At 43.5% G+C, this 9,135-nt stretch overlaps 1 pseudogene; it reads left to right on the top strand.

Moving 5' to 3' along the window:
• Positions 1–1,843: 1,843 nt before the first annotated feature.
• Positions 1,844–9,135, top strand: part of LOC129863747 (substance-P receptor-like) — a 29,840-nt pseudogene continuing 22,548 nt past the window's right edge.

Below are 9,135 nucleotides of genomic sequence, written 5' to 3'. Positions count from 1 at the left end.
CTTTTGTACATTCAGATTTGGAGACCTATGTGCCAAGGGTTTGTCTGGAGGATGAAATGTTTGTTTTAGTCTATCCCACATGAGTTATAATACCCCTCTTTGTAACTTTCCATTACTTCTCTTTCCCCCTCCCCTTGTTTCCCCTCCTCGTCTCCATTATTTCCCTCCCGCCCACTCCCCTCCTCCACTTCCTTTCACTTCCCATCCCTCTCTCTCCTCTACTCTCCCCATCCCTCTCTCCTTTCCTCTCTTGAGGTGGATTGTGTTGTTGTTCTGAGTGGTATTAGTAGTACTAGGTGACGTGTGAAATTGGCTTCCATTCCCCTGTTGTCCCCTGTTGTCCAACCCTGTCTGGTCAGTGAGAGAGAGAAGGGGGGGGGGGGGGGGGAGCAGGGTAAGACAGGGGGAGGGGGGAGAGAGGGAGAGAGAGAGAAGGGGTGGGGGGCAGGGTAAGACAGTGGGCGGGGGGAGAGAGAGAGGAGAGAGAGAGAAGGGGGGGACAGGGTAAGACAGTGGGAGGGGGAGAGAGAGAGAAAGGGAGAGAGAGAGAAGGGGGGAGGGCAGGGTAAAACAGTGGAAGGGGGGAGAGAGAGAGAAGGGGGGGCAGGGTAAGACTGTGGGAGGGGGGAGAGAGAGAGAAAGGGAGAGAGAGAGAAAGGGGGGCAGGGTAAGACAGTGGGAGGGGGGAGAGAGAGAGAAGGTTTGAGGGAGAGAAAGAGTGGGTGGGTTAAGAAGAGAGAAATGGATGACAGAGCGATAGGATATGGGGATAGAGAGTGAGCAGCGAGAGGAAGAGAGCAGAAAGACAGAGAGAGAAACCGAATAGAGTAAAGTAATAGTAATGCGGCCCCTGTCTTGTAAAATAGGCTTTAAATCTCTCCAGTCTTGAGATCCAGACAACACAATATGTATAGCGGGAACTCACACAGACCACTCTCCCTAATGATGCTCCCTCTCTCTGGTAGAGTGGGAGAGAGGGATGGAGGGAGGAGGAGGAGAGATAAATGAAGGTAAATAGGGACACTGAGGAGGAAGGGAGAGAGGAAATGAAGAGAAATACTTGAAATAGTAGACTAAACTCCAGACTTCTGACAGCAGGCCCAGGCATCGACCACGAGGAGCGGAGAAGGGATTATGTTATTTTAGAGCAGGGGACCCCAATTACATTAGGCCGTGGCACGCTTTTCGTTGAGGGGGCTGGAATATAGTTATAAATAATTTGTACGCAGAAAATTGACAGCAAAAATCCCAAACAGATATAGTATTTCACAAAAACAAAATAATTTCAAACATTGATTACATTGGGATACGATCACATATGACTCTCTATTTATGTGTGGGAATACTTTAGAACAGATTTCGTCAATTAAAATCACTTTGAACTGTTTTCCTTCTGATTTTACAGTATTTCATTTCCAACAACAACAATTATAAAAAAGATATACATTCATTGTTTTTGCTCCGAAAACATGGGGGGCCGTGGCCCGCCTATTGGGGAATCCTGAGGGTTGAGATGAAGCCTGGATCGGCGTGTCAGGAAGGGAGAGTCATTTAAATGCAAAAATATAGAAGGTCTATGAGTCTGACATGACGGCAGACCCACTCAGAGGACCATATTTTATATACATGCAGAAAACATTACTTCCAGAGGGAGAGAGATTTCAATCAACACCTGAATACATACATAAATACAGTACATAAAGTATTATAATACATGCACTACATGGGGGGGGGGGGGGGGGGGGGGGGGGGGGGGGGGCTTGCGCGTGCTATGTGGCTGAAGTGTGTGTGTGTGTGTGTGCGGCATGGGCATGGCATGCGCCTTCAAATGCTTGGCGTTGTGATGGACTCACGAGAGCACATAGTGTTAGTCCATCCCAGCCCGCGCGCGGAGAGAAAACAGCGACACAAGGTTTAGGCCTACCGTTGACGTGGAACTTAACACGAATACAGAGAACGAAGACCATTTCACCGGTAACTCTGATTCCGAGAATTTCGTGTGGATTTGGGAGAGAGAAGTGCGTACACTTGACCAGTGACCCAGGCAACAGAAGAAAGTAACTGCACGACTGCTACGATATTATCCCAGATCAACATTACAATCACTTTCTTTTGTCTTTTTTTTCTGTCACAGTCAAAATATTTTGCGTGTTATAACCCTCCGCAAAAAATTAACATCAGAGCCGTAAAGATTTTTTTTTTTTTGTGAAACAACAATCAAAAATATATATTTTTTATCACACTAAATTGGGCAACTGGAAATATCTAAACTTATTATTAAATATAATATTTATTATTTTAGCATATAATATCTGGATTCTTACTCTTTCAACAACAAAGCTCTGAGATCTGAAGATGGACTTGCTGTTGAACATGACGGATTACTACCCTTCCGTTAACGCCACTAACGGCTCCGGTTTGAACGACAAAGAAGACTATAACCAGTTCGTGCAGCCGGTGTGGCAGATCGCTCTTTGGGCAGTCGCCTACTGCAGCATGGTGTGCATCTCCATGATCGGTAACCTGGTGGTCATCTGGATCATCCTCGCGCACAAACGCATGAGGACCGTGACCAACTATTTCCTGGTAAACAAACACATCTTATTAAAATCTAAAGAAGGAAATGGCTTTTTATTTTTTTAAATTGTAATTATATATATATATATATTTTAAATTAATGTGTGTGTGTTTGTCTGTTTGTCTGTCTCTCTCTCTCTCTCTCTCTCTGTGTGTGTGTGTGTCTGTCTGTCTCCCTCTCTCTCTCCATCTGTCTGTCTGATCCCTCTCTTCCTCTCCTCCCAGGTGAACCTAGCCTTTGCAGAGGCGTCCATGTCTGCCTTCAACACAGTGATAAACTTTGCCTACAGTGTCCATAACGAGTGGTACTTTGGTGTGGGCTACTGTCGCTTCCATAACTTCTTCCCCATCGCAGCTGTCTTCGCCAGCATATACTCCATGACCGCCATAGCACTGGACAGGTGAGCCGTGTGTGTGTTTGTTGTCACTGGAATGTACTCCATGACCGCATGACCACAATAGCTCGGAACAGGTGAGAAACCCTATATACTGTGTGTGTACATGCGCGTGCATGCTTTTGTGTGTGTGTGTGTGTGTGTGTGTGTGTGTGTGTGTGTGTGTGTGTGTGTGTGTGTGTGTGTGTGTGTGCGTGTGTGACCACGCCACAGCCAGCTACAGTAAAGCTTACATAACATGTACGGTGCCTTCATAAAGTATTCATACCCCTTCACTTATTCCACATTTTGTTGTGTTACAGCCTGAACTCAACAGTTTTTCTCACCCATCTACAAACACTACAAAGTCAAAACATGTTTTTAGAATTTCAGCAAGTTTATAGAAAATGAAATACAGAAATATCTAATTTACATAAGTATTCACACCCCTGAGTCATTACTTTGTAGAAGCAACTTTGGCAGTGATTACAGCTGTGAGTCTTTCTGGGTAAATCTCTAAGAGCTTTCCACACCAGGATTGTGCAACATTTGCTAATTATTCCCCCCCAAAATTGTCAAGCACTGTCAAATTGGTTGTTGATATTTGCTAGACCCCCATTTTCAGCTCTTGCCATAGATTTTCAAGTAGATTTAAGTAAACACAGTAACTCAGACACTCAGGAACATTCACTGGTAAGCAACTCCAGTGTAAATTTTACCTTGTGTTTTAGGTTCTTGTCCTGCTGAAAGGTGAATTCATCTCCCAGTGTCTGGTGAAAAGCAGACTGAACCAGGTTTTCCTCTAGGATTTTGCCTGTGCTTAGCTCCATTCCGTTACTTTTTATCCTGAAAAACTCCCCAGTGCTTAACGATTACAAGCATACCCATAACACGATGCAGCCATCGCTATGCTTGAAAATATGAAAGTGATAGTCGGTGTGTAGCCTAGCGGTTAAGCACTTTGGGCCATTAACCGAAAGGTTGCTGGTTTGAATCTCCGAGCCGGCAAGGTGGAAAAATCTTCCGTTCTGCTCTTGAGCAAAGCAGTTAACCCCCAACCAGAACTGGGTGTTGATGATGTTGATTAAGGCAGCCCCCCGCACCTCTCTGATTCAGAGGGGTTGGGGTAAATGCGGAAGACACATTTTGGTTGAATGCATTCAGTTGTGCAACTGACTAGGTATCCCCTTTCTCAGTAATATATTTTGCTGGATCTACCCCAAACATAACACTTTGTATTAGGGACACATGTTAATTGCTTTGCCACATTGCAGTATTACTTACAGGTCTGGACAATCACACTTTTCCCCCATCCCTAGGAAACACACCTGATTTAAACTAATTGCATTTTTAACTGAAGATCATGATTATTTGATTATTGGAGTCAGGTTAGTGGAGTTAGCTGGTGCAGGGGCAAAAGTGTGACACCAATCAGGCCCCCGAGGACTAGGTTATTATTGTGGAGTAACTACAATGTTGTTGATCCATCCTCAGTTTTCTCCTATCACAGCCATTAAACTCTGTAACTGTTTTAAAGTCACCATTGGCCTCATGGTGAAATCCCTGAGCCGTTTCCTTCCTCTCAGACATACTGAGTTAAGAAGGATGCCTGTATCTTTGTAGTGACTGGGTGTATTGATCAGGGGTTGGAACCGGTTCAAGGAACAGAAACGAAACCGGGAACGAAAGTGGTCCACACTGTTCTGGAACAGAACCGTTATTTTAAAAGCATGGAAAATGGTTAATAACGTTATATAAAAAAAAATCTAGTCCCACAAAAAAACGTAACAAAGTGAACATGCAAAGCCCTCACTCTGTCCCTCAGAAACGCATTATAGCATCTGCCAGCCAGCTGAAAATATTTGCCAGTGTGTGTGTGTGTGTTTAGGCTACTTGTCCCACCCCTTTTTGAAGGTTGCTGTACTGACGTTACCATAGGCTACTGTACTGACGTTTGAAGCATGAAAAGATAGGAAGGAGATTTTTAATTAGCTAGATTAACTTTTTCCTATACCTAAGGACACTATAGGCCAAGTTATCTCGTTTCACGTTGGATTTATTCAAGCCTGCTCCTAATCCCTCTCTCCCTCTCTGAACAACTAACTTGCCTGCTCTATCCGCACTGATTGGTGATGTAAATGAATGAGCTAAATGTAAAAAACTGTTGATTTCACAGGTTAAAAAAGGAACGGAAAGGAACGATATCAACCGGTACTTTTTTTGGTTTCGAACCGGTTCAGAACCTTTGCTGGTCGGCACAGTGGAACGGATGAAAAATAATAGTGGTTCTGTTCAGAATGAAACGATTGGAAAATAATTTCGTTTCCTAACCCTGGTATCGATATAGCATCCAAAGTTGAATGAATAACTTCACCATGCTTAAAGGGATATACAATGTCTGCTCTTTTTTTTGTACGCATCTACCAGTCGTTGCCCTTCTTTGCGAGAAAACCTCTCTGGTCCTTGTGGTTGAATCTGTGTTGAAATTCGCTGCTCGACGAAGGGGCCTTACAGATCATTTTTACTCCTGAACTTATTTAGGCTTGCCGTAACAAAGGGGTAACAAAGGGGTTGAATACTATTTTGTATTAATTTGTACAAATTTAGAAAAATATCATTTTACTTTGACATTATGGAGGATTGTGTTTAGGCCAGTCACAAAAACATCTACATTTAATCCATTTTAAATTCAGGCTGTAACAAAATGTTGACATGAATACTTTCTGAAGGCAACAGTCATAAATCCCCTCTATACTCTTCAGCATAAATTCCCTATCTGGCCCTCAAACCATCATGGTCACCTAATAATCCCCAGTTTACAATTGGCTCATTCATCCCCCTCCTCTCCCCTGTAACTATTCCCCAGGTCGTTGCTGCAAATGAGAACGTGTTCTCAGTCAACTTACCTGGTAAAATAACGGTAAAATAAAATAAATACAAATAAATTGGCTTCATTTAAAAAAAAAAGTAAAAATATATTTAAGCTTTAATTAACCAGGGAGGCCAGTTGAGGACAAGTTCTCATTTACAACTGCGACCTGGCCAAGAGCAAAGCAGTGCGACAAAAACAACACGAAGTTACACATAAACAGACGTACAGTCAATAACACAATAGAAAAATCTACGTACAGTGTGTGCAAATGTAGAAGAGTAGGGAGGTAGGCAATAAATAGGCCATAGAGGCAACATAATTACAATTTAGCATTAACACTGGAGTGATAGATGTGCAGATTATGATGTGCAAGTAGAGATACTGGGTTGCAAAAGAGCAAGAGGATAAGTAACAATATGGGGATGAGGTAGTTGGGTGTGCAATTTACAGATTGACTGTGTACAGGTACAGTGATCGGTAAGCTGTTCTGACAGCTGATGCTTAAAGTTAGAGAGGGAGATATAAAACCACAGGATTAGCTTTTGACTTGTCAAATCAAATCAAACTTTATTTCTCACATGTGCCGAATACAACAAGTGAAACTTACAAGCCCTTAACTAACAGTACAGTTCAAGAAGAGTTAAACAAATACTTACCAAATAAACTAAAGTAAAAAATAATAATAAATAGAAAGTAACACAATAACATACCAATAACTTAGGCTGTATACAGGGCGTGCCGGTACCGAGTCAGGGTTTTGGGGTACAGGTTAGTTGAGGTAATATGTACATGTAGGTAGAGTTATTAAAGTGACTATGCATAGATAATAAACAGCGAGTAGCAGCAGGGGGTGTCAATGTAAATAGTCTGGTGGCCATTTGATTAATTGTTCAGCAGTCTTATGGCTTGGGGGTAGAAGCTGTTAAGGAGCCTTTTGGTCCTAGACTTGGCGCTCCGGAACCGCTTGCCGTGCGGTAGCAGAGAAAACAGTCTATGACTTGGGTGACTGGAGTCCCTGACAATTTTATGGTCTTTCCTTTGACACCGCCTATTATATAGGTCCAAGCTTGGCCCCAGTGATGTACTGGGCTGTACGCACTACCTTCTGTAGCGCCTTACTGTCAGATGCCGAGCAGTTGCTATACCAGGCGGTGATGCAACCGGTCAGGATGCTCTCGATGGTGCAGCTGTAGAACTTTTTGCGGATCTGAGGACCCATGCCAAATCTTTTCATTCTCCCGAAGGGGAAAAGGTTTTGTCGTGCACTCTTCACGACTGTCTTGGTTTGTTTTGACCATGATAGTTTGTTGGTGATGTGGACACCAGGAACTTGAAACTCTACCCGCTCCACTACAGCCCCGTCAATGTTAATGGGGGACCTATTCGGCCCGCATTTTCCTATAGTCCACGATCAGCTCCTTTCTCTTGCTCACATTGAAGGAGAGGTTGTTGGCCTGGCACCACACTGCCAGTTCTCTGACCTCCTCCCTACAGGCTGTATTGTCGGTGATCAGGCCTACTGACACTGTTGTGTCATCAGCAAACTTAATGATGGTGTTGGAGTCGTGTTTGGCCACGCAGTCGTGGGTGAATAGAGAGTACAGGAGGGGACTAAGTACACATCCCTGAGGGGCCCCAGTGTTGAGGATCAGCGCGGCAGATGGAGCGGCCCGTCAGGAAGTCCAGGATCCAGTTGCAGAGGGAGGTGTTTAGTCCCAGGGTCCTTAGCTTAGTGATGAGCTTCGTGGGCACTATGGTGTTGAACGCTGAGCTGTAGTCAATGAACATCATTCTCATATAGGTGTTCCTTTTGTCCAGTTGGGAAAGTGCAGTGTACAGTGCGATTGAGATTGCGTCATCTGTGGATCTGTTGGGGATAGGCTATCTAGGAGGATGCTGTTGATGTGAGCCATGACCAGCCTTTCAAAGCACTTCATTGCTACCGATGTGAGTGCTACGGGGCGGTAATCATTTAGGCAGGTTACCTTCGCTTTCTTGGGTACAAGGACTATGGTGGTCTGCTTGAAACATGTAGGTATTACAGACTCGGTCAGGGAGAGGTTGAAAATGTCAGTGAAGACACTTGACAGTTGGTCCGTGCATGCTTTGAGCACAGGTCCTGGTAATCCGTCTGGCCCCGCGGCTTTGTGAATATTGACTTGTTTAAAGGTCTTGTCTAGTCACAACTCAAGTGGGTGTTGTGTGTGTGTGTGTATATACTGTATGTGTTTGAAATGTGTGTTTATGAGCAACCTTTTCCCCGAGATTCATTCTCCAACCCTGCTTCTCTCTCGCATACTGTCATCAGTATGTCGCCACAGCGTAAGTGCGTGTGAGCAGCCTTTTCCTTCAGATCATCCCTGCTCCCCTCTTCTCCATCCCTCCTTCTCGCCATCCCTTGTTCTGGGGTCACTGTCAGAACACAGATCCACCTCTCATTAGTCTGTCACCACAATGTCAGAACAATCTGAACATTCCAGCATTCCATCTCTCTCTCTCTCTCTCTCTCTCTCTCTCTCTCTCTCTCTCTCTCTCTCTCTCTCTCTCTCTCTCTCTCTCTCCTCTCTCTCTCTCTCTCTCTCCTCTCTCTCTCTCTCTCTCTCTCTCTCTCTCTCTCTCTCTCTCTCTCTCTCTCTCTCTCTCTCTCTCTCTCTCTCTCTCTCTCTCTCTCTCTCTCTCTCTCTCTCTCTCTCTCTCTCTCTCTCTCTCTCTGGGAATATTCCTACAATGGTCTCATAAAGTTATAGCGTGACATTATGATATGATGGTTTTAATAACGTTCCCTGAGCATACATCAGAAATTAAGTAGTAGAAGTTAGAAAAACATTTAAAAAATCTTGGAATATTCAGCTAATGTTGATGGAGATATTACTACTACCACCTATAACAACAAACAAGAAACATTCCTATATTATAAAGTATTTTGTAAGGTTTGACAATCCATAATTGTTCTAAAAACATACTACAACGAAAAGGAAAAAGTAGTTATCAAAACATTGCTTCAACGTTCTTCTAATATTGAAGTGTAGTGCCAAACTTTTAAACAAATGGCATTTCAATCTTCTCACATCATTATATTGTATAAGGGTATTATCCAAAAATAGCTACAGATTTTTTTAAAGAATAGTATTCGAGTATATTTGAACCTGTGATCTGCCATCTTCAAGCCGTCGGCTACTTAATCTGCGGCGCCACCAGGATCATAATGTTTCTAGTGGATTTCCCTTTGTACTGAAATCCTTCAATTATGATCTAAACTATGGCTATACAGTATGTCTTAGTACACATGCACATGTATGTACACCTCACTGA

This window comes from Salvelinus fontinalis, chromosome 10 (genome assembly GCF_029448725.1).
Source record: "Salvelinus fontinalis isolate EN_2023a chromosome 10, ASM2944872v1, whole genome shotgun sequence".
NCBI classification, from domain to species: domain Eukaryota; kingdom Metazoa; phylum Chordata; class Actinopteri; order Salmoniformes; family Salmonidae; genus Salvelinus; species Salvelinus fontinalis.
This window is presented reverse-complemented; position numbering and strand designations above follow the sequence as displayed.